At 41.3% G+C, this 25304-nt stretch overlaps 1 protein-coding gene and 1 long non-coding RNA gene across 7 annotated transcripts in view; both read left to right on the top strand.

Annotated features, from left to right (window-relative positions):
* Positions 1–18957, top strand: part of LOC132213414 (uncharacterized) — a 106912-nt gene extending 87955 nt beyond the window's left edge. Inside the window, exons 6-10 of one of the 3 annotated variants that reach the window (XR_009447986.1) lie at positions 5567–5653; positions 13209–13310; positions 13584–13821; positions 17316–17897; positions 18325–18957. This is a non-coding gene — a long non-coding RNA (uncharacterized LOC132213414). The remainder of the gene's footprint in view (positions 1–5566; positions 5654–13208; positions 13311–13583; positions 13822–17315; positions 17898–18324) is intronic. The other 2 variants (XR_009447987.1, XR_009447985.1) reach the window with 2 other exon arrangements.
* Positions 18958–23695: 4738 nt separating this feature from the next.
* PPM1B (protein phosphatase, Mg2+/Mn2+ dependent 1B) overlaps positions 23696–25304 on the top strand; it is a 70277-nt gene continuing 68668 nt past the window's right edge. For all 4 annotated transcript variants that reach the window (XM_059659959.1, XM_059659960.1, XM_059659958.1 and 1 more), the window contains exon 1: positions 23696–23836. The gene's annotated coding sequence lies outside the window, so the exon portion shown is untranslated. The remainder of the gene's footprint in view (positions 23837–25304) is intronic.

The raw sequence follows: 25304 nt of genomic DNA, 5'->3' as shown, positions 1-25304 counted from the left end.
TCAAGAGAGCACACAATCTTATTAACTATCCAGCAATCCAATCCCACCTTGTTTTCTCCCATCTCCATGTACATTCATTCCCTCCTTAATTTCAAATGTACAAAAGCGGCTGTTATTCTCTGAAACATTTGAGATCTTGCTCCCCAGCATATGTCATCAGTTTGGCTCCAATACTTTTTTATTTAAAATTCTCTATAGGTCTGGATGTTTCCAATTGGTTTCAATCATATCATTAATCCCCCGTTTTCTTTAAGTAACGGAGAGTAAGTGTAGCATAGTGGTCAAGAATGTACCCTCAGATGAAAATGCTTGCTGTCAAATCCTGGCTCTGATTCACTAGCAGTGTGAGCTTGTGTCAAACAATTGGAAAATGCACCAAATTTCCCCCACATCTAAATTTCCTCATTAACTTTTATAAACCTCAGTCTCCCCATCTCTAGAATTGTGAATGATGAATCAGCTCTACCTGAACCTCATGGAAAGGGTCTCCGACACAAAGAGAGACTCTGTTGCTGGAAGAAGTAGAGGGAATGCTAGGCCAGCCATAACAACTGGTGTCCAGACCATTGTGAATCTACTCCTGGATGAATAAATGAATGAATAAGTCTCATAAGCTAAGTTTCAGAGATCACAAAGCTGAAACAAGGAATATACAAAGCCACAGTGGGAAATAGAATTGAGATGTAATTTAGGGCCATAAAGTAGGTAGGCTTAAATGCTAAACCTACAGAGGAATATTAGCATTACTCTGTAGGCACTAGGGAACCATTAAATGTTTATGGACGAGGAAATAATATCAGAGCTAAACTTTAAGAAGAGTAAATCAGTAGCTGTGTCTAGAACAAATCGGTGGTGGGACTCCTAGTAGATGGGAAGATGTTCCTAATAGACGGCGATGACAATCATTTAGAGTAGAGCAGTGGTTCTCCACTGGGGGTGTTTTTGCCCTTCTGGGGACATTTGGCAATGTCTGGAAATATTTTTTGATTTTCATAACTGAGGGGTATTATTGGCATCTGGTGGATAGAAGCTAGGGATACTGCTAAACATCCTACACTGCACAGGACGACCCCTACAACAAAGAATTATTCTGTCCAAAATGTTCATAATATCCTGCTTGATAAACTCCGGGTTAGAGGTGATTAGTATAGATAAAAAGAAGGGAAAAAATGGGGCAGACATGGGTGGCACTGTGGAACTAGAATACACAGAATTTTGAAAGTGACTGAATCTCTATGGCAGAGGAGGAGGCAGGATTAAATAAAAAACAAACAAACAAAACAACAACAACAACAACAAAAAAACCACACACAACAGCATTCCAACCTGGTTGGGTAGCTCAATTGCTTAGATCATCATCCAAGATTGTGGGTTCGATCCCAGTCAGGGCACATACAAGGAGCAACCAATAAATACATAAATAAGTGGAAGGGCAAATCGATGTTTCTCTCTCTCTCCACTCCACCCCTCTCTGTCTCTCCTCAATTAAAAAAAAAAGTTTTTCAGAAGACAACAGCATTATAAGATTTAAAGCAGATAACTGGGAAAATGATGATGTCAGGAACAGAGAAGTTAAAGGAGGGCCAAAGTTTAAGAAGAAGTGATGAATTTGTTTTGAGTATGAGATGTTAACTGGATACTTTAGCACGATTCCAGAGGCAGTTGAAAATGTACTGTGAAGCCTTCCAAGAGGCTAAGACCAGAGACATAGATTTTAGGAGACATTTGCTTTGAGTTATTGGTTAAAGGAAAGGGAGCAGATGAGTTTGCTGAAAAAGAAGAAAGAGAAGAAGTCTACGAACAGAATTTTGAATGATTGGGATAAAAATGTAAAGGTCTCTTATTATAGGATTTTATAAAATCGTATTATTTTCCAGAATAGTTCTCCACTTCACTTAATTTTCCCTGACAAATCCAACATATTAATTAGAGTACCTGGAAGTGAGTCTTTCCTAACCATTTCTAAACCCTTGTTAAATCCATATCAAAGAGCCTCTTGTTCTCTTGTTTTAAATAACTGTTTTATTAAACTTCTCAAATCCTCTTATAAATCCCAAACATACTCTCAAGTTTGGCTTAATAGAACAATATTTTTTAAGTATTCTTTTCCTTTTATTCTGTAACTATCTTTAGAATTTAACAATTATTTAGAAATTATTTTCAAGATTAGCCTTCTGCAAAATTGAGAAATGGGTTATTTGATTTCAGAGTATAGCAAGCTTTTGGCTGTTTTGCTGTCATAGAGAACAAAAGTGTGAGCATGAGTTTATATCCCAGATCTGCCACTAGTAAGCTATGTGACCTTTGGTAATTTTCTTTCTCTCTCATTTTAAAAACCTTTCTATTGAATTTTATCATACCTATAAAAAGCTACATCTTTTGTCAGAGACTGGCATGAAACATTTAATGTAGTAGTTGCCCACACCCATCCCAGTATAATTTATTGCCCACACCTTAAAAATTCCTAAGCACAATTTAGAAGCACTATAGTTTTTTACCAAGTTTCCGGAGTATTCATTCTGAAAAATGTCAAATCTACAAAAAGTTAAAAAAAAAAAAAATAGTACAATGAGCACCTGTATACCCTCACATAGATTCACCTATCATTAACTTTTGTGACATTTGCTTGCTCAGTTTTTGTCTATCTACCTACCTACTTATCTTCACTTTTTGCTAAATCTTGATAGTATGTTATAGATATTTCCTATGAATGAGGACATTCTGATAGATAACCACAATATTATCTCGCTCCAGAAACTTAAAATTGACACATATATTATCTAATACATATTCAAAATTTTAAAATTGTTCTCCAAATGCCCTTTAAAATAGTGCGTTTGTGTTTTTTTTTTCAAGCTAGGATTTAATCAAGGTTCATGTCTTTCTAGTCTATTTTAATTTAGAGGAGTCCTTTGTATTCTTCGGTCTTTTAAGACGATGATAATTTTGAAGATTACCAGCAAGTTGTCTTGTAGAAGTCTCACAATCTGGAATTGCTGGATTGTTTTCCCCAGATTAGTTTCAAGTTAAATATTTTTACAAATGTACTACATAGATCAGTGGTTCTTAACCTTCTGGCTCTTTAAATACAGTTCCTCATGTTGTGACCCAACCATAAAATTATTTTTGTTGCTACTTCATAACTGTAATGTTGCTACTGTTATGAATCATAATGTAAATATCTGATATGCAGGATGGTGTTAGGCGACCCCTGTGAAAGGGTCATTCGACCCCCAAAGGGGTCGTGACCCACAGGTTGAGAACTGCTGACATAGATGATATTGTGTCCTTCTAGTATCACTTCAGAAGACATGTAATATCAGTTTGCCCCATTATTAGTGATGTTAAATAGATCCCTCAAGGTGGTGTCTACCAGATTTCTCCTTTGTAAAAATAGCTTTTCCTCTTTTTAGTTAGTAAGTAGTCCATGGTGTGATAATTTGAAGACAAGTTAAGTAGCCTCTGTTTTGGTCTTGGAGTTTTTATCTGGTCTAGCCTTCTGGAATTCTTGCCAGTTTGTTGACTATGGTTCACCAGATTTTTTTTTAATTTAGTATGTAAGCTAAACTTTATAATTTAGTTTGTTGTTTTTGTTTTTGCTTGAGTTAGCTAGAATTGGCTTTTGTTTTTCCCCACTAAGTAACTTGACACCATAATGTGAGAAAACATTGTGCAATTTTCCTATCTTACCAGGGTAAAGATGGATGTGATCTTGAGGGTTTCTAGAGTCAGAGTATTGTTTTTAAAATGGGATACACCACACAAAGGCACATCTATATGGGACCACCCAAGTTATTCAGGTTACATGTAAAAAACATTGTTTATCAATATGTATAACTGGTGGGCCATGGCCAGGCTTGTTTAGCCCAGTCCCTCCTAGGCCTCATAGATAAATGCTATCCACAGCCATGGACTAATCATTGTTACCTAGTTGCAATGAAAATATGCTGATTGTGATGCTTAGTCTTTATCAAAACCCTGTGGACAGCCCTAGCCAGTTTGGCTCAGTGGATAGAGCGTCAGTCTGCGGACTGAAGGGTACCAGGTTTGATTCTGGCCAAGAGCACATGCCTAAGTTGTGGGCTCGATCCCCAATGGGGGGCGTGCAGGAGGCAGCCGATCAATGATTCTCTCTCATCATTGATGTTTTTGTCTCTCTCTCCCTCTCCTTTTCTCTCTGAATCAATGAGGAAATATATTTTTTAAAAAATAAAGACTTAAAAAAAAAAAACCCCTGTGGACAATGAAGCAATATGTAACTAGTGACAGAGTAAAATAGTATATCTAAATCCTACTTGCTGGATCTAGGTGACCTAGCTTGCTAAAGGCAGATATTTATAACCACATTAGGCAATTTTGCTAGAATTTCAGGGTGACTTGGGTTGTATTTGTTAATATAATAGCTATAGTAACAGAAAAATTGTAGAATCTCAATAGTTTAATTCAATAGAAATTTAATTTCTCTCTCAGTCAAATTCTAATTGGTGTTTGGCAAATGAGTAACTCAGGCTCCCGGATTTCTTCCATCTCATGGTCTGCCATCTTCTGGAGCTTTGGATTCCTTTGTTTCAGTGGTAGAAAAAAAAGATCATGCCAGGTGTTGGTTTTAGTTTTAGAATTACATGATTTATTGAATCAATTTTATACCCACAGCAAGAAGCAAGAAAAAAGAGAATTTAGTAGGTAACTAGAGTTAAGGTACCAGCACTATGGACAGATAATTTGAATTCTGTGTTATGTAGTGTTCATGTGTCCTGTATCTTTTTGCTGCATCAACCTACCCTACTGAGGTCTGAATAAGCAAAGAGACCCAGTAGATGGAGAGTCAACACATGCTACATCTACTGGAGAGGAGCAGGGGCAAGCATGCTTGGCCAATAGCTGTATCTCACCACTAACTGTGCAGGAGAGTTTTTTTGTTTTTTAAAAAATATATATTTTATTGATTTTTTTACAGAGAGGAAGGGAGAGAGATGGAGAGTTAGAAACATCAATGAGAGAGAAACATCGATCAGCTGCCTCCTGCACATCTCCAACTGGGGATGTGCCCACAACCCAGGTACATGTCCTTGACCGGAATCGAACCTGGGATCTTTCAGTCCACAGGCCGATGCTCTATCCACTGAGCCAAACCGATTTCGGCTGTGCAGGAGAGTTTTATGGGCCAGGCTAACCTTTGCCCACATCCCATTGACCAAAACTCAGACTATACCCATCTGTAAGGGAGGCGACGAAATAGGGTCTAGAAGCAGTGACACAGATCTGCTGAGCAGGCAATCATGCTCTCCCACAGAGGCTGGAAAAGGCTGGGTAAACCCGCAACCCTGGGTCTATCCATGAAGCTGAAAGGGACTGTAGATACTAGAGAAGCTGCAGTCACTAAACACCCCCACCCTGATGCTGTCTGTTTGAGGGGGCTGGTTTGGCCGAGCTGCTGCAAACTTTTACTGGTATTAAATACAAATGGATGAGTGCTACATTTCATTTCAGCCTCAAACTCACATTCCTCTGCGGATCACTTCAATAACGTAGACGCACTACCTCTACTTTCTTAATGTTTCTTTAGAAATGTTAAAGGCATCTATAGCAAGTTACGTAATTGTGAGGCGTGTGTGATCAGTTTCATGAAGAAGCTGAGCTCAGCAACCTACAGGTATGAAAGTCACCCTAATTCATCATCATCAGTTTCAGGTAGATGTCTCCACCTGGGAGAATTCTCAGGCATTATATCCAATTTCTCCCAGATAACAAAAAGGCCTTTGATTTCCTTCAAGTGTAAAGGGGTCTTGTCCAGATTTCCGGAAGCATGTGTGCCCAGGAGGAAAGTGACACAGGTTTGTGAATAGACGAAGGCTGTAAGGGGCTTGGTGAACCCCCACTTGGGGTTTTTATGTTGAATGAATTATTGAAAAACAATTTTTTTAATGTGTTGCTCACTGACATGTTACAAGAAAACCTACAAGGCCCAAAATAAAGTAAAAGCAGAAATTCTAAGAGATAAAGTTGGCTTAGCACCAAAGTTGGCTTAGCCTTAACGTTTCTGAAGGACTCTGGTGACCTTGAGCTTCCACTTTGAGTCTGCACAGTTTGGGGGACAGGAGATAGTGCCTACCCAAGTGGAGAGTCTATAAGAAGATCTCTTTAACACTGGGATCCCCAAAATCCCAAAGAGAAATGCACATTGCTCAAAAGTGGACAGCAGGAAAACTTGTGTCTTAAACTTGACACTGGGTGAGGACAATAAGACCAAAAAAAAGTCTCCTATGGCCCTGGCTGGGTAGCTCAGTTGGTTAGGGTGTCATCCCGATGCACCAAGGTTGTGGGTTTTATCCCCAGTCAGTGCACATACAAGAATCAACCAATGAATGCATAAATAAGTGGAACAACAAATTGTTCTCTCTCTCTCTCTCTCTCTCTCTCTCTCTCTCTCTCTCAAATCAATTTAAAAAAAAAAAAAATCTCCCTGAACATTTATAACACAAGTTGGCCTCTAAATGGATTTTCAGTCCAAAAGCGTTCTCCCTGTGAGGTTTGAAAACCTCAAATGATCATTGAACTTGAAGTGGCCTCAGGTTAGTAGTTCCCCAGGCAATAGGCAGGAGGACTGCAGTTTCAGCCTGGACCTCAAAGAAATCCCACAGATAAAATGCCAAGGCCAATGATTCAGCTCACAGTAACAGATCTAAAACACAAGGAAATAAGGCACTTGGAGAAAGAACCAACAAAAACAAAACAGAAGAATCAGATGTGCAAAAACTTGAGAAATTCAGTAGTCAGGCCCAACAGAAATACATGTTTACTAGTAAAGTGTTTAAAGAAATAAGAGAGTGGCTTGAAAATATAAGCAAGGAACAAAAGATGATAAAATCAATTAAGCAGATATGTAAAGAGCCCAACAGTTTCTGGAGATGACAATTTTAATAATTGAAGTTGAAAACTCAGTAGATGAATTAAGCATCAGAATAGAAACTGCTGAGGGGAGAATTTGTAGAAGAGTCCAGTTGAGGCCTCTAATCATATAACTGCAATCTTCTCAATGACAATTTCAAAATCCCAAACATGTTCAGAGTTAAGCCTCCACTCCTCCAGCTCAGGCCTGCTTCAGGCTTCCAAGCCTGAGATGGGGAGGTGCCTTATCAGTTGTTTCTCTCCTCGCACACTGCCTCCCACACTTCTTAGGGCTGATTCTGACCTCTCTCCCCTGTGCCAGGGGGAAAAGAGGACTTGGAGAACAGGAAACAGTCCTGTATGCCTGGTACTATGTCATCTGGCATCAGTGCCCTCTGGGTATGGAGACTATCCAACGCTGACTCTTTCCAGATTTTTTCTCAGAAGTACCCCCTCCTTCCACATACCCCAACTGTAGTTCCCAGATGGAGACAATACTTGTCCGGCTGTTAGATTCTGATACCTTCCTCAGACCTGAGCTGCTGGTGTTTCCTTCGTCTGTTGTGGGGCAAGGAGGCAAGATTGCTTTTCAGATGATTCCAGGCCAAGGCTTTTTATAAATTCCACTTTGTTCCCTGGGACATTATCCCTTTTGCTGCCTTTAAGTGGAAGCCCCGTTTACACCCAATATGGCCCTGCAAACAGGTGAAGCTTCAGCCAGATTCTCCAGCCTTCATGTTGGGCAAGGATCAAACCCATGTTCGCCAAACTGGTTTGGCTCAGTGGATAGAGCGTCGGCCTGCGGACTGAAAGGTCCCAGGTTCGATTCCGGTCAAGGGCATGTACCTTGGTTGTGGGCACATCCCCAGTGGGAGGTGTGCAGGAGGCAGCTGGTCGATGTTTCTCTCTCATCTTTCTCTCTCATTGATGTTTCTAACTCTCTATCCCTCTCCCTTCCTCTCTGTAAAAAATCAATTAAAAAAAAATATTTGAAAAAAAGAACAGAGTTCTTGGCCATCAAAAAAAAAAAAAAACCCACAAAAAACCCATGTTCTTCTTCCTGAAACTCCGGGGGAAAAACTCTGGAAGGCCTTCTAAGGCACCTCTCATTTGGCTTGAGGTGAGAAGGAGCACACTTCTCCTTGGCCCCATGTGAAGGTGGAGGGAGGAGAAACCCTTCCTCTTCCCCTCCATCTTTTCTACCTCAGCTTCCATATACTACTTGAAGGGTAGACAGTGGGTTCATGAGAATGAGAAATGTTTACATGCTCTTAGCAGGTCCAGAATGACTTGGGAGTACTGGTCAACTATCGCATTGGTTTCAGCTTTGGAGGCTTGGCCAAAAGTGCCATTTGAGCATCCTATTTCATTGAATTTTATCCTAGATAGTTGAAATCATTACATTTTTTAAATGAGACAAACAAACAAAAAATGCCAGTAAGATGTTATGATTTCTTTGATGTCAAAATTCAAGGCTGAAAATACAAACCACAGAGGAGAGAAGATATTTGCAGTGCATATTACAAAAGGTAACGCAGCCCTGGCTGGTGTCGCTCAGTTGGTTGGTCATTTTCCTATGCACGGAAAGGTCCCTGGTCAGGGCATAGAGCCAGGTTGGGGGCTGGATTCCTGCTAGGGGGCTTGCAGGAGGTAGCCGATCAATGTTCTACTCTCGCATCAATGTTTCTCTCTCTCCCCCCTCTTCCTCTATCTCTAAAAAAATAAACAAAAAATATTTTTTTAAAAAGGTAATGCATATTACTCAGGATATATAAGGAAATCTTACAAATCAGTAGAAAAATGGAAAAAATACTTGAACAGGCTCTTCATAAAAGAGGGATCCAAATAACCAGTAAACATAAAAATATGCTCAAGCTCATCAGTTATCAGGGGAAAGTAAATTAAAATACACCATTACACACTCACCAGAATGGTTAAAATTAAAAACAGAAAGTACCAGGGTTGTTGAGAATACGGAGAAGTCAAAATTTTCCTATACCAGTTGGGTGGGAGAGTAAATTGATACACCCACACTGGAAAACTGCCTTGCAGTAGCTATTACATCAAAATATTTTACCTAGCAATTTCATTCCTAGGTATTTACTCAATAGGACATGCATGTGGTACTCTAAAAGATATGCTAACAAATGCTCATAGCAGCACCATTCATTATAGTCTCTAACAGAAAACAATCCCAGCATATAGAGATAATAGAATGGATACGTAAACTGTGGTATATTCATAAAATGGAATACAATGCAGGAATATAAATGAATGAACTACTGTTACAACAAAGTGGATAAATCTCACACTGGCAAAAGAAGTTGAACACAAAAGTATCCATTCTGCACGATCCCATTTATATAAAGTTTGAAAACAGGCAAATATATAGTGTTGAAAGTCAACAGAATGGTATGGGGGAAGATGGAGGGAGGAACTAGTAGTGGGACAGGGGGAGAAAAGGTGCTCTGGGGAGCAGGTCATATCCAATGCCATGCTCCATTAGTGATACATGGTGTGTTAACTTTTCTGTGCCCATTTTATACTTCGATTTTTAAAAAGGGAGTTTTTAAAGGAAAAAGTAAAACAAACAAAAATTTAAAAACCAGCTAAAAGAAGATATAGACCGAACCTGGGTCAGAAATATATAAAGAACACTGATGTTGAGTCCATAGTGTATCCTCACTAGATTAATGGTACTAAACAAATCACCAGATCTCTTTGAGCTTCAGTTTCCTCATATAGGAAATAGGAATGATATAATAATACTTCATCAGAGGATTGCTGTGAATGCCAAAAAAGAGAATTGTGTAAATGTGCTTTGAAAATGGTAACAAGCAGCCCTGGCCAGGTAGCTTAGCTGGTTAGAATGTTGTCCCTATGCGCCAAAGTTGTAGGTTCAATCCCTGGTCAGCGCATGTACAAGAATCAACCAATGAATGCATAAATAAGTGAAACAACAGACTGATGTTTCTCTTTCTCTCTCCCCCTTCCTCTCTCCCTCTGAAAACCAATAAATAAATAAATTTTAAAAAAGACCACAAAACTGTAACAAGCATCAGTTCTAATAACAGACATAATGAATGATAAAAAATTTGAAGGCCAGTTTTTTTTCATAAATTGTTCTCTTTTAAGAAATCATATGACACCCAACTGAGAATCAGGTAACAGGCCTCCCATACAATTTAATCCTCATGAGTCACCAACAGATGTACTGTATAGCTGCACAGATATATGAGTCTACAAGATAAATTTAGAAGCTTTTCATGGCAACAAAATATTGGCCTCTTAATATGACTGACTGGTCTCAATGGACAAGTGTAGGAATGACTCTTACTTTTAATCTGGATGTCTCAGTTACAACTACTTGGGTTGCATATAACAGACACCAACTCAAGATAACTTAAGCAAAAAAGAATGTGGAGATGTCTTGCAGAACTCAAGGCAGTAAAGTGGTTGGGCTTCTAAAATCAGAAACTATTCAGTCATAAAGAACCCGGCAGAGCCTGCTCTCTTGTCCCAGCCCTGCTTCTTCAAGGATATCTGCTTCATTCTTCTCTCACAGCAGACTAGCTCTCTTTCCTTCCTTGGGAACAGAATGAGGAAGGATGGTCCTGAAACAGTTCTTAGTTGACAGCCTTTCCTCTCAAAAGACAAGTGTAGCCTTCTTGGCCTCAAATCAAATTTCCCACGAGAAAACCAGTTTACATGGCTTGGGAAGAGTGCTCACCCTGGTTTGGTTAGCTGGCCAGAGGTACAGTGTCATTTGGTACAAATATGTCTATTAGGGGCCCACCCCACTAGATCAGGGGTAAAATGATCAGAGGAAGGGGGGTTATGAGCTGGGAAGACACCCATAAAAGCTTTTGTTGCAATTTCCTATATATTTTAACTGTGGTTGTTGCTTTAGTCAAGTTGCCTGCCTGCTGTCTGTCTTCTTCGTTGAGTGGTGTTCCCCAAACCCTGCAGAGAATGAATATCAAACCATATGACACTTGTTGTTCAGGACAGCTGATTGGACTAGGGATTACTGTCTGACCCATTACAGGCCAATCATATTTTTCTGTCAGAAATGTGGAAGTGAAATGTAAAGTCTGGGTTAATTACTCATGGGCTTTGGTCTTGTAAGGCCATGGAAGGTTGAGAAGCCATGACTATACCTACACAGTGAGATACAAGCAGCTGGATAGAGAAATGATAAAAAGACACCGAATGGTTTCTGACATTCCAATTCCCAGGTTCAGTCCCGTGCAGTCTTCATTACCAGCGTTGGGTTCCATGAAATCATCTTATCTGCTTTCTATAGATACCTATCTAAGCGAAGCCAACTTGAGTAGATTTATGTCTATTGTAATCAGAGGATCTAAATAAATGTGAAAACATTAATGCCCAGTGACTGTACATTCTACCCCACACAGACATGAAGTGCTTTTGCTTTGAGCTCTGGTCACAGTTGTACAAAACCAGTGGCTATTTTTTAGATTTTCCAATAAGACATTACTTAGTACCCATCGTGTTTAGCATAAAAATCATTAACAGTCCTGGCTGATGTGGCTGGGTTGGTTGGGCATTATCCCGTGCACTGAAAGGTTGCTGGTTCAATTCCCGGTTGGGGCATATGCTCCGGTTGTTGGCTCGATCCCTGGTAGGGGACGTGCAGGAGGCAGCCAATCTATGTTTCACTCACATTGATATGTCTCTTTAAAAAAAAAAAAGCATTAACAAAGATATCTGACACATGGTCCTAGCCTCGGGGTCTACAATCTAGTTGAGAATACATAACACATCTAAAACAATCAGAGACTAGCACAGAAGAGTATATCATTAAGTATTAAATTAGACTGTACAGGAAAGAGAGAGAGCAAGATCATTGAGTATGTAATGGGTAGAGATGAGAGAGAAAGATAAAGGGTTCCATAGTGAGCAAACCAGCAGGACAGAAGAAAAGGGTTCACATCACTAATTGGTAGGAAATTTGCTTAAAAATAGCTCTTATTTCTGATTACTAGCTTCTAGTTGGTGGTGAGTTCTCTTGTAGTGTTAGAAAATTATAAAAGCACACTGCTTTAATTGACATTGTCTGGCCTATAATCTTGTAGCATTTTCAATCCACAGTCTACTTTCACTCATTTCAGCTTGATATAAGGAGATTAGATTTCTGAGGGCCGTCAGCTATTTGTCCTACTCGATGAATTATTTTGCAATAAACATTAGCAATCATGTCAAAAACCTCAAGTTGGTTATTGTATGTTGGCCTGTGTAATGGTGACTAATAGCAAACAAACCAGAATACAGTCACCTAAATATGAATAAACATGCGTATTTATGTAGCAATTGAAATTCACAAAATGCTTTACTTTATAATATAATCACCCAACAGTAAATAAATAAAAGAAATGCTAGGAAGTTATAGTAAAAGAAAATTCCTGCATGAGTTGTGTCAGTTGTTACTTCTCCCCTTTTATTTCTAATTTTATTTATTTGCACTCTCTCTCTTTTTTTTCTTTTTTCTTTTTTAATCTTCACCCAAGGATATGTCTATTGATTTGAGAGAGAGTGAGAGAGAGAGAGAGAGAAACATTGATTGGTTGCCTCCTGCACAGGCTCTGACTGGGAATCGAACCCACAACCTAGGTATATGCCCTGACCAGAAATCAAAAACACAATCTTTTTGGTGTATGGAACCATGCCCCAAACAACTGAGCCATTCTGAGCCACATCAATGTTTCTCTCTCTGTCCCTTCCTTTTTTTCTTGATGAGTGTGGTTAAAGGTTTGTTAATCTTGTTTATCTTTTCAAAGAAACAGCTCTTGGTTTCATTGATTTTTTATATTGTCTTTTTATACTTTATTTCGTTTATTTCCTCTCTGATTGTTATTATTTTCTTTCTTCTCACTTTGGGCTCTGTTGTTCTTTTCCTAACTCCTTTAAATGCAAAGTAAGATTATTTGAGATTTTTCTTGCTATGAATTTCTCTCTCAGGACTGCTTTCACAATGTCCCATATAGTTTGGATTGTTGTGTTCTCATTTTCTTTATTTTTAAGATATCATTTGATTTCTTCCTTGATTTCATTTTTAACCCATTCATTGTTTAGTAACATATTAATTAGCCTTCATGTCTTTGTTTATTTTCAGTTTTTTTCTTGATTGATTTTTAGTTTCATACCATTATGGTCATAGAAGATGCTTGATAAGATTTCAGTCTTCTTAAGTTTATTGAAACTTGTTTTGCGTCCCAACATGTGGTCTATAAGGATAATTTTCTTTTTAAAAATGTTTTTAAAATCCTCACCCAAGGATATGTTTTTATTGATTTTAGAGAGATAGGAAGGGACAGAGAGAGAAACATCGATGCAAGAGAAAAACATCTATCAGATGCCTCCCGCACACACCCTGACCAGGGACAGAACCCACAACCCAGGTATGTGACTCGACTGGGAATCGAACCTGAAACACTTTGGTGTATGGGATGATGCTCCAACTGAGCCACTCTGCTGGGACAAGGATAATTTTCTTTTAATCTTTAGTGCCTTATTTGATCTTTCCACTTCAAAAATAATTAGCTTTTCTTTTAATTATTTTTTACAGAAAGTTGTAATCTTATGTACTATGTATCTATTTAATTTTTTAATTAACACATATTAAAGATTTTTTTATTTTTATAATATTTTAAATATGTTTTTATTGATTTCAGAGAGAGGAAAGGAGAAGGAGAGAAAGATAGAAACATCGAGGAGAAACCAAGATGGCGGCATAGGTAAACATCGGAGTTTGCTGCCTCGCACAACCACTTCAAAAATACAACTAAAAGATGGAACGGACATCATCCAGAACCACAGGAAGGCTGGCTGAGTGGAAATTCTACAACTAGAAGGAAAGAGAAAAGCATACCGAGACTCAGAGGAGGCGCAGTGCGGAAGTAAAATACTAAGGTACAGAGGCGCACGCGGAGCGGGCTGGCGGCTGAGGGCACGATTGTCATTTTTAATTGGGAGGGAGTCTCAGGCTCTGAGCTCCAGTTCTGGGTGAGTCTTTGGGGACCCAGACTCATTCGGGAGAAGCGGGACTGTCTGGCATCGGTCAGAACTCAAGGGCAGCTTTCTCTCAGAGGGGCTTGCAGATTGCCAGACACTGAGAAGAGGAGCCTCTGAGAGCAGCCATAACCGCTAGCCCGACCCTGTTGATCCCATGGGACCTGCCCCGCCCAAGCCCTGCAGGGAGGCTTTTGCTGGATAGCCTAAGTCAGAGGCTATATTAGCACCTCCCTAGAGATCCAGGAGCCAGTGTATCCAGAGGTCAGAGTGGGACCATCCAGTTTGCAGCTCCATGGAACCATAAAGGACACACTCAGGGGGCAGATTCAGTGAGCACCAAAGCCCCATTGAAGCAAGTCTTGCCCTGGAGGGGTGTCTCCAGCACAGAAGTTCTCCCACTGCAGACACAGCTGATTCTCACAGCCAATTGGCTTGGAGGTCAATTCCTCCCAGTGATACCTACAATAATCAAGGCTTACCTACAACAAGACTGTGCACAGAGCCCACAAGGGGGTGCACCAAGAGTGTCCTCCTCAGGTAATTGGGGAGGCTGAACCACTGAGCCCTAGAGGACACTTAACACAGAAAACCACTTTATCAACACAGGGAGGCATAAAAAATGCGGAGACAAAGAAAAAGGACATAAATGACAGAAATGGAGGAAAGCAAACTACTGGATATAGAGTTCAAAACCAAACTTTTAAGGTTTTTCAAGAAACATCGATGAGAGAGAAACATCGATCAGCTGCCTCCTGCGTGCCCCTTACTGGGGATCAAGCCCACAACTGGGCATGTGCCCTGACTGGGAACTGAACTGGCAACCCCTCGGTACATGGGATAAGGCTCAACCAATTGAGCCATACCAGTGGGACTAAAGATTTATTGATTCATTAATAAGAGGACCAGTAATATGGCAAAGCTTGTCCAAAATGTATCTCCTTAATTTGAAAATGATTTTTATTCAAGCTGTGTCCATTCCTCATGCAAGTAATTTGAAATTATATTCTATTACTTTTAAAACATTATATATAAAATATTTGGCAGAAATATAACCTAAAGAAAACTAAAAACATATTTAGATTAAAATGTTAATATAAAATATTAATATAAAATGTTAATATAAAATAGTAAAAATTTTGTCTTATATTACTCTTAGAGGTACCTTTTAGAAATCATTTTACAAAATAAACTCAAAAGGGATGGTTGGAGCTATATAGTCAAAATGTTGAGAATTACTTAAGCTGAGCAATAGGTATATGGGGTTCATTATATAATATTACTATTTTTGTGTGGGTCTGAAAATCTCTGTAATAAAAATTATTGGGGAAAAAAAACAAAATCCAACGACTAAACCTTTGGAAACTCTCTATGAAGGAGCTTCCTGTTCTTGCTTCCCCAGCTCCCTTGTAGCCTATACCTTAACCCTTGTAGCCTATACCTGAACCCTTGTCTAAGGTGTGAACCCACTTCTATACTTTGAGACAAGTTCTGGTAACAAGCAGGGAGGATATAAAAGGCCCTAGTTTGGCTTCTCACTGGTTCATTTCCAGCCATTTCTGCTCCTGATCTGTGCTGGCTATTACAGGAGTCTCTGGCTTCCTCTCCCATCACCATTTCTACTTGGCTTCAGAGTCTGAATTTCTCAATCCTGATCTGCAATCTTTCTGTGGCCAGTTATCTAACTGCTGGGTACTTTGCTATTTGCCAGAAACCTAAGGTCTTTATCTGAAGGACATTATATGTGGGCCTTATTATGAAACCTTTTAAACTAATAGCACTCAAGTTCTGCATGTCCCTTTCACCATGAATTTTTCATTTGAGAATATTCTTAAAGCTATTTCCCTGAACACTTGATTTTAGAATAAGCAACCTGTGGCTTTACTCCTGTGATCATCTCCTTGATAGCTGCTCCATCCTGAAGTCTGCTTAGATTCTTAAGATTAGCACTCATGCCCAACTTAATAGCAGGAGAAAAAGAGCTTTCAGACAAGTCAACAGGAAAGGAGTGGTTATAGCTGTGGAAGGAAAATAAGGGAAAAGTAGCACATCATTTCCTTTAGTTTTTTGAAGCAAGTGCAAACCACCATATTGCATAAGCAAATGGCAATACTACTGAGAAGCAAAAGCTGAAGAGTTGCCAGAAATGTATAGTTTATTGTAAAAAGAAAACAGAACATAACAAAGCAAATGGATCATGTAAATGAACTTTGGCATAAATGCTAAACTGCTTACGTAAATGGCTGATATTAGAGTTTTCCATAGTCAATCCTATTTAAACATTTTGTAGTTATACAGCATTTATTCAGTTGTGCTCTAAATGAAAAGTGTTTCTGATACCACCCACTGTGTTATAACCATAATCTTAATCTTCTCATGCTTATGACACACACTTTAAAACACAAAGGAGCATCTGGCTCTGAGGCAGCCAGTTTTGGCCTCCAAGGCTATGGGGATTACATGCAGATTGGTGACAGCTTAACCAACTTCCTGTCTTAGGAGAAAGTGGGATATGGGGGCCCTGCCCAGCCTTGGTGGGGTGACACTTTGGAAAGGGAAAACATCCAGTGAAGTACTTGAGAAACGCTAAGTTCAATTCAATAAATACTTATTGAGGATCTACTGTGTACAATGTGCAACAACAACAAAAAATAATGTTTTTGCTGAATTGGAGATTACTCTCAGCAGGGTTATTACTCCCCATACTTTTTTTTTTTTTTTTTTTTGAGAAAAGGGTCTCTGGTGAATACTGTAGATTTCTTCTCAGAATAATGTTTTTAAACATATGAAACTAAGTTCATAAAATTTCAAAAGAAACCAACTACATTGAAACATAAAAAAAGCTGTAAATTAATCATAATGTAATATAATGTCCTCTTTATGAATACTTTATTTTTATTTATTTTTTTAAAATCGTGTGTGTATTGTTTTTTTTTTTTAATATATTTTATTGATTTTTTACAGAGAGGAAGGGAGAGAGATAGAGAGTCAGAAACATCGATGAGAGAGAAACATCGATCAGCTGCCTCCTGCACATCTCCTACTGGGGATATGCCCGCAACCCAGGTACATGCCCTTGACCGGAATCGAACCTGGGACCTTTCAGTCCGCAGGCTGACGCTCTATCCACTGAGCCAAACCGGTTTCGGCATCTTTATGAATACTTTAAATAACTAGATCTGTTGTAGGCAGTTAGACGCACATGAACAGAGCAAGGACGACGGGCCAGGTACAGAAGGTTACCAGAATGGAAAACCCCAGGTGCCTAGCGATGGACAACCAATTGTAGGGTAGGACCTCATCCCCAGGTTGACGTTTCCTCCCTTAGCTTATCGCTGGTCAAGAGGTTTGGGCCCCCTGACCTTTCCTCTGTAGACATAATATCTACGCCTCAGTTGTATTTAAGCTCCAGACCCAGATAAGCAACAAAACCAGCCATGGCATCAGGATCAGCTGCACTGAATAATGACCCTGCCCTGGTGCTGGCCAATCAATCAGTGGAGACCACAATCTTGAATGGACACACCTGGAAAACTGCTTAATATTCTATTAAAGATCTTTCCCTGGGAACTCCCCTAAAATCTCTGCCCTTAAAACCCTTAGGATGGAGGACCCAGTGCTTCGCCCTCCTGGGAGCCCGCCCATGCCTTTCCTTTCTCCCTCCCTCTCCTGGCCCCATGTGGAGTCACCATTAGCTTCCTTACTCCCCAAGGTCTAAGGGCCCTTCCTTTACCACTATACCTTGTTTCCTAAACCTATTTCTTCTAAGAATTACTTTTGCTACCTCTGTAATTTACCCAGTAAATGTTCTCTTACAGTTTGGGTCTGGCTCTGAATTCTTTCTTAGCCAGAACTCAAGTACTGAGGTTGCTGAACCTCAGAGCAGGACACATGATCAAGATGGGGAGGCTGCTGGTCAGACCCACCGGTTGGTCAGACACTTGGTGCCATCCCTGCCGCCTACAACAGATCTAGTGGTGAGTCCAGTAATTCCTGTAATTTCAAAATAGTGTTGAGTGTAAATTATATTTCCAGAGATTTGCAACAACTCTAATGTGATATGAAAATATCAGTAATTTCTGTTGATGATAAAGTCACAATTACTACTAGTGATATAACCATGCAAAAACTTAATTTCTTTAATGTGGTTTCATTTCTTTAATGTTGACCTTTCCTTTTTTCCCCCCCTCTCCATCCAAACTGGCCTCATCCAGTCTGATAGCACCATGACTCACTGGCCTCCCTCTTCCTTGTAAATTCACTTCCTTCCTTAGTAATTAAGCATTTAGGATATCATATCCTGGTTAGCATCAGTTTTAGGAAGAAAGCCTCGGGTCTGTTCACCGCAGGAACAGAGTTTTGGGTCAAACTAAAGATAACATCTTGACTTCACTTCAGTTTCAGCCCCAAGTCCAGGTAAACTGAACCACACCCTCATGAAACTGGACAGAACAACACCATGACTGACATTAGGACCTGGTACAGTGGTCAACTACTTCCTACCCTGGATGGCAACCAATCAATAGAGTCCAGGACCCCAACTTTCCTAGCTATTCATAATTTTTCCAGTAGGTAACCTATACCAGTATGGGACATCAGGGAGCCAGATCTTAGAGCAAGGATGTCAAACTCAAAGGCTAACACGGGCCAAATAAACAAGGTTTAAGTTTATGTGGGCTGCAAAAAACCCAAAGCTTCAATTTTCATAGAAACGTGGGTTTATTTTGATAGAAACATGCTGGATACAAAGGGCTGAAATAAATGAGTAATCATTAACATAAAATGATAGAACATTTTAATAAAAATTAATATTTTTTCTTGAACATTAACTAACCAGACACTGAATAACTTCACAAATTCATAAGCATAACACAAATAAACCTATTTTTCTTGTTCTCCGAAAGCAAAATATTTCCTGCTGCGCACACCAAACAAGTCAGTCCAAGACTAATGACATAGCAATCGGCTGCTAAAATATTTGCTGCTAGTATTAGTGGAGAAAATGGTGCACCTGTGCATAAGGCACATAAGGGAAATGAATGCAAAATGATTATAGTAATCAGTCATTAGCAAACGTTGTAGTTCCTTATTAATAACTAGAGGCCCAATGCACGAAGATTCATGCAAGAGTAGGCCTTCCTTCCCCCTGGCTACGGCACCGGCTTCCCTCTGGCACCTGGGACCCCGGCTGGCTTCTCTTGGGCTGCCCACAGGCACCTGGGACCCCAGCTGGCTTCCCTCCACCCGGCTTTGTCAGGAAAGACATCCAGAATGATGTCTGGTCTAATTAGCATAGTACCCTTTTATTATTATAGATTATGTATAACAGGATATTATAAAAATTAAGTTATGAAATTTTTATTAAAACATTTCTTACATACTGTTATATTGGCTGGGTTGCAAAAATATTCGTTGTGGCTGCATGCGGCCCGTGGGCCGAGAGTTTGACATGCTTGTCTTAGAGCATTAGCTCACCTGGGACTCCAGGTTTGTGTTATTTCCTTTAACCTCTACTTTTTTTGGTGCAAACTTCTGTTTGTGTTTTAATGGGCTTTGATATGCTCAGGCAAATGGGTCCCTTTAGTCCAGTAACAGTGCTGCTGTGGTTTGTTGTCTACATTCATAAGAAATAAATGCTAAATTTCAGTTAGAGGTTAGTAAAAATAAATGTGTAAATTTCCCCCATTAAAGTTCATAAACTTGTGAATTCAATCCCCTTGGAGTCTGTGGACCTCAGGTTAAGAATTTCTCATCCTGGCCCTGGCCAGGTAACCTCAGTTGGTGACAGCGTTGTCCCCGTACATTGCAGTTTCCATCTCCGCCTGGGTACATACAAGAAGCAACCAATAAATGCATAGATAAGTGGAATAACAAACTCATGCTTCTCTCTTTCTCTCTCTCCCTCCCTCCCTCCCTCTCTCCCTCCCTCTCTCTCTCCCTTTCTCTCTTACTCTAAAAGTTTTTAATAAATTAAAAATTTTTTTCAAGAACTTCTCCTGTGTGTGTGCACACAGAGAGGGTAGAATGTTAGAACAATAAATTACCTAAATAATTTAAAAACGAGGCAGAATAGGGTGTTCTAGAATTGGAGCAGCAAAGCCCTGTAGCGATACAATACGGAGAGGAAATTAGAAAAGGCTTAAAAAGAGGTAAAGGGGAAGAAAAGAAAGTAAGGAAAGGCAGGCATTTTATCTTCTAGGTCAGTGATTCTCAACCTTGGCTGCACATTAGAATCACCTGGAAATCTTTTTTAAAATTCTGATTTCCGGGCCTCATCCTCCGGAAATTCTGTTTCTTTGTTATGGGGAGCTATTGTAAAAATCATAACCTGCATATCTTTTTTTCCATATGAACAATTACAAATTTTTTATTGATTTTTTTTTTTTTTTTTTTTTTTTTTAGAGAAAGAGGGAAGCATCAATGTGAGAGCCGAATTATCAATCCGCTGCTTCTTGCATGCCTCCTACCCCTGTTGTGACCAGGAATTGAACCATCAACCTTTTGGTGCATGAAACTACTACTCAACCAACTGAGCCACACCAGCCAGAGCCCACGTGAACAATTGTAACCCTATTTTTGCCCACCCCTATATTTATGGTAGTATATATTAACTTTCCTTTTAAAGTTGTGAATCTTGTTGGTCTTCTTTAATGGTTTAGTGTTTTAATCAAATAAAGCATACAACAGAGTTAATCTAAATATGTTTTGATCCCTGTTGTATTCTCAACACCTAGAAAAATATTCAATGGTTTTGGTTTGTTTGTTTTTTTTAGCAGTTGAATGAATGATGTGCAATCATTAGCCCACCTAAATAGCTGGGTTTTGTGTTAGTTTTGAGATCAACTCAAAGGGAAAGTGAGAAGGAAATCAAGGAGACCAAGAAGCTTCTATGATGCCCTTCTGAGATGTTCTCAAGACAAGAGTCCCCAGATGTCTCTGCTCTTATGCTCTTTAGGTTCCTATTTTGAAAGCTGGAGTCACAAACTCCCTTCCCTCTATATGAAGTATGTCAGGCGAAGGAGTGTGATTTCAGAAATTTTATCCTATAGGTTATTTAAGGAAACTTCCTGAGAACTGTATGATCCTATAATAAAGGGGACAAAGGAAAGATAAAATCTAAACAGTTCTACTTCTTTTTCTTCTTCATCATTTTTCCTTCCAACTTGCAAGTAGTGGGGACACTGAATTTTAGTTTATGGTGCCTCCATTACCCATGCTAGAGGGTCTCAATCAGTGGTGTACACAAAAAAACACCTGGGGATTTATTTTAAAATTCACCTTTCTAAATATTGTCCCCAGCGTCCATAATATTATAGGTGTGAGTGGACCCAGGTGGTTTTAACATTGGTGGTTTAGCCATCATGCTGTTAAAATCACTGTCCTTATCCCAGCTTGATGGGTAGACCAAAAAATCTGAATCGTGACTTCTGCCATCAGTGCCTTGGCCTGGGCAACTGTTCTATTCCTAAATTTGCCCTTCTCCCCAAAACATCCACATCCCCTAAACTGAATGGCACGCTCTTGGGTCTCCGTTTACATTCTCTGCCCAAGCCAATTTACACAAAAGAATGAATAAGGTGGAGACATATGTACTATTCTTTGTAATACTTTAAACCAGTGGTTCTCAACCTTCTGGCCCTTTAAATACAGTTCCTCATGTTATGACCCAACCACAAAATTATTTTCGTTGCTACTTCATAACTGTAATGTTGCTACTGTTATGACTCCTAATGTAAATACCTGATATGCAGGATGGTCTTAGGCGACCCCTGTGAAAGGGTCGATCGACCGCCAAAGGGGTCGCGACCCACAGGTTGAGGACCGCTACTTTAAACAATAAAAAAAAAAAAAAAGAATAAGGTTAGACTCCTCTTTTAAAAAAATTATCCTAAACTATGAGTATGCCTTCGTTACACTTTAGTTTTGTCTCTTTTTTGGGGGAATTAACCTGACAGTTCCTTTTAGTCTAATTGACCTGCTGGAGGAATCATGTCCAGTTCCTCTACCTGCCCATGGAGTCATTCATTCTAGACTCGGCCTGCACCTGTGTGAAGCCACCCTCGGTGAACCCACCCACAGGAACGGCCCTTTATGTCGTCACCCTCCCTTGCACGTTTCAATTATAGCACCTATCATCTTATACTGGGATCGCCTAACCTATTTTTGTATCTCTAGCTCTACATACAGGGCCTGGCAAACAGGAGACGCTAAATAACTATGGCATGAACGAGTGAGTATCCAGGATAGGCTGAAAGTTTCCAAACTCAGTGTTTACTGAGGAATGAAACACGGAAATGTCAAGGCCTAAATGCCAGGCAGTGCGGGCTTAGAAGTAATAAAAATGACCACGAACACCACAGAATCCTCCCGAAGGGATCACCTATTATCCCATCGTCACACGTCGCCTGTTGACCTGATACCCCAGTTTCCCGCTCACTAGCTCAGTTCCCTTCCCTTTCTGGGGACAGGTCCGGCAGGTATCACAGCTCAGCTGCTCTGATTGGTCCGCGATGATTTCATTGTTAGGGCACATCCGGGCTTTTCCCCTCCCGCATCACCTCCCCCAGAACCCGGCCCGCCGAGTCTCCCCCTCACGGGTGCGCCCCACCCGCTGGCTGAAGCTAAACAACCGCCACTCCCCAGACCGCTTCTTGTCCTCCTCTGCGCCATCCCTTCCCGACTCCGCGTCTCAGAAAGGCGTTTATAACCGCCAATGAGGGCCTAGCAGACTTTGTTAGCCAATCAGCGGCCAACCCTCTGGAATTCCGGGTGGGACTAGGCCTCCATACCTATAACTTGCCAGCCCGTTGGCTCCTATATGGCGCTAGTTTTACTCGAGGCTTAGAGGTCAAAAACAGAGGGGCATGGTCCTCGTAGAACTGAAAGGATCCGCACAGACTCAATGGGCTTGACCATTTTCGAAGACTAGCCAATCGCTTTTCGGGTACTTCCCCGCCTTTTGCGCGTTCATTTAAAAAAAGCCGGTGTGACGGACTTGGAAATTGGTTCAGTGACGGACACACAGAGAAAGCCAATGACGGAGGGATCGGGCCACCCTTTCGACCAATAAGAAAAGGGAGTCGCTCTGGCTCGGCTTTGCGAGGCGGAGCGCAGGTGGGTGTTTTTTGATTGACGGCGGTTTCTACTTATGGCTGGCAGGCTGGGTTGGTCCCTGAGGTCCGGGAGGTATAGCAGAGGCGGGACTGAATGAAGTAAATGGTAAGAAAGGGTTGGGTCTCACTCAGTGGGCGGTGTTTGATGGATAGTTGACCTTGCCAATTGAAGGTGGTCCCCGATGCCCAATGGAAATATTGTAGGCGGGGAAAACTCAGTACCGAGGTACAAGGGGCAGCCGGAGTGGGCGGTAGAGCGGTGATTGACGACCTGCTCAGCAAACCGAGGACAGCGAGAGGCCGCGCGGCGTCCCAATAGGACGGAACTGGGGGCGGGGCCCGCCTAGGGGCGGGGAAGGACCAGATGAGGGGAGGGGGGTTGTAGAAGGAGCGGAGCGGCTGCTGCTCAATGGCGGAAAAGCCGCCGGTGCTCTGACCGCCTGGTCCCCCTGGCAGTTGCGGGGGAGTTTCCTGCCGGCGCGGTTGGAGTCTCTTGTTTCTCAGGGTTTGGTGGTTGGAAGATGCTCCAGAGAGACGAGGCTGCGGCGGAGGAGGTGGCGGCGGCCGAGTCGGCAACGGCGCTAGGGTGGAGAAAAGGCGGCAGCGGCGGCGGCGGCGGCGTGCGGGGCCCGACGGTGTAAACAGCTCCGGAGTTGTCGGAGGCGGTGGCCGAGACCCCGAGAGGGAAGCGGCGGCTCGAAGCAAGGTCGCGCCTCCGTTGGAAGCCTGGGCTGAGCACAGCAGCGGGGCTCTGCGGCGGCGTGAGCGGACGCCCTAGACCTCGCCTTCCTTCTTCGCTTCAGGTAAGGCCGCTCGGCGTCCTGCGCGGGGGAAACGGCCCGAGGGCCCGGCAGAGGCCCAGAACCGTTTTCCGGGTGTCGCCGAGCTTCGGCCGCGGCCTCTACCCGCCAAACCCTCGGGTCTTTTCCTGCGTCCCGGAGCCGGGGGCAGCGGAGCGCCGGTCCCGGCTCCCCGGTAGGCTCCTGGGTAGGCCCCTTCGCCAGCCGCCGCCTCCGCGCTCCGCCGAGGCGCCGAGAGGCTGGCGGTAGGGAATTTTCCTTTGCTCCAGTGCCTGTCAGTCAAGTGCTTGCCCCTGTCCTCGGCTTCAGGCTGCGAGCATCTCCAGTGAAAGCCCGGGGGCAGCCCCAGGCCCTAACTCGCCCCTTCCTGGGGCATGCCTGTTGGAAAACACTACCCTTTCCCATTTGTTTCCTCCTCAGCTTCTGCCCTACTTCGCGCTCCACTTCACTTCCTTGTTAAATTTCCTCTCTCCCTCTTCTGTCACTGGGTCTCACCATCTTCTTCCCCTTCATGGCTTTAAATCGTTTCTCTTTCTCTTCTCAGCAGGCTCCGGGTTTCTCTTCCCCGCCTCCCCCAGCAATCCTTTTCGGATGTCAGTTCTTTTTAACCGGTGAAGTTCTTACATGAAATTTCTACCGTCAGTACTCGTATGCACCCGAGGCCCATGGCGAGTAGACTCGCCAGCTCTATGTGGCAGATCAGTGGGGTGTGTTTTGTTTTTTTTAGATAATGTAACTGGGCCTAACGCCCTTAAAAAATTATATTACCAAATGTAGACTGTGAAAGTAACACCGAAGTAGTATTTAAAATGAAGGGCTCAATGACGGTTGAAAATACTTAATTTTTTTTTAGTTACATGACCTCTAATGTCAGATTTAGCAGAACTAGAACATTCGCCCATCTTATTTGGCAAAAATGCTTCTTAAGCGTTTGATAGTGGCTCAGACTCATCAGTCTTCAAGTTGGCTTAAAAACAACTCGAAAACTTTAAAAACAAGACGTTAAGAACAGCTAGGTAGGTGTTTTGATGATGTCACAGTTAAAAAACCTTTTAAAATAGGCTCTACGTGTTTAATGTATCAAAATAAAGCTGGCAGGAGTCTTATAAAAGGATTATTTAGGAATTTGAGTAGTTTTTGTGTTATATAGCTATTTTGGGAAAAAACATTCTTTTTCTTTTAACAAACGTTTACAACTGTGATGTGAGAATTACTGAGGTTTATTGTGGGATTAACACAGGAACTCATTTTATTTGAGCTACTGGATGGATGTAGAAGTGGTAATTGTTCAGGGTAGATAATATAAGTCAGTCTGTTCTAGGAGATGGAGAAACGTGCCATCGACACTGAATGTTAATAGACATTTCATTTACTTTCTCTGTTGTGCAATAGCAGAGTTCCTATTATTGGCCTACTTTTAAATAGAGCATTTCTAAGTAAATAGTGAGGCAAGTTATTCTAATTATTATAG

Source organism: Myotis daubentonii, chromosome 12 (assembly GCF_963259705.1).
Source record: "Myotis daubentonii chromosome 12, mMyoDau2.1, whole genome shotgun sequence".
Classification (NCBI taxonomy): Eukaryota; Metazoa; Chordata; class Mammalia; order Chiroptera; family Vespertilionidae; genus Myotis; species Myotis daubentonii.
The sequence above is the reverse complement of the archived record's forward strand: the minus strand, read 5'-3'. Positions and strand labels throughout refer to the sequence as shown.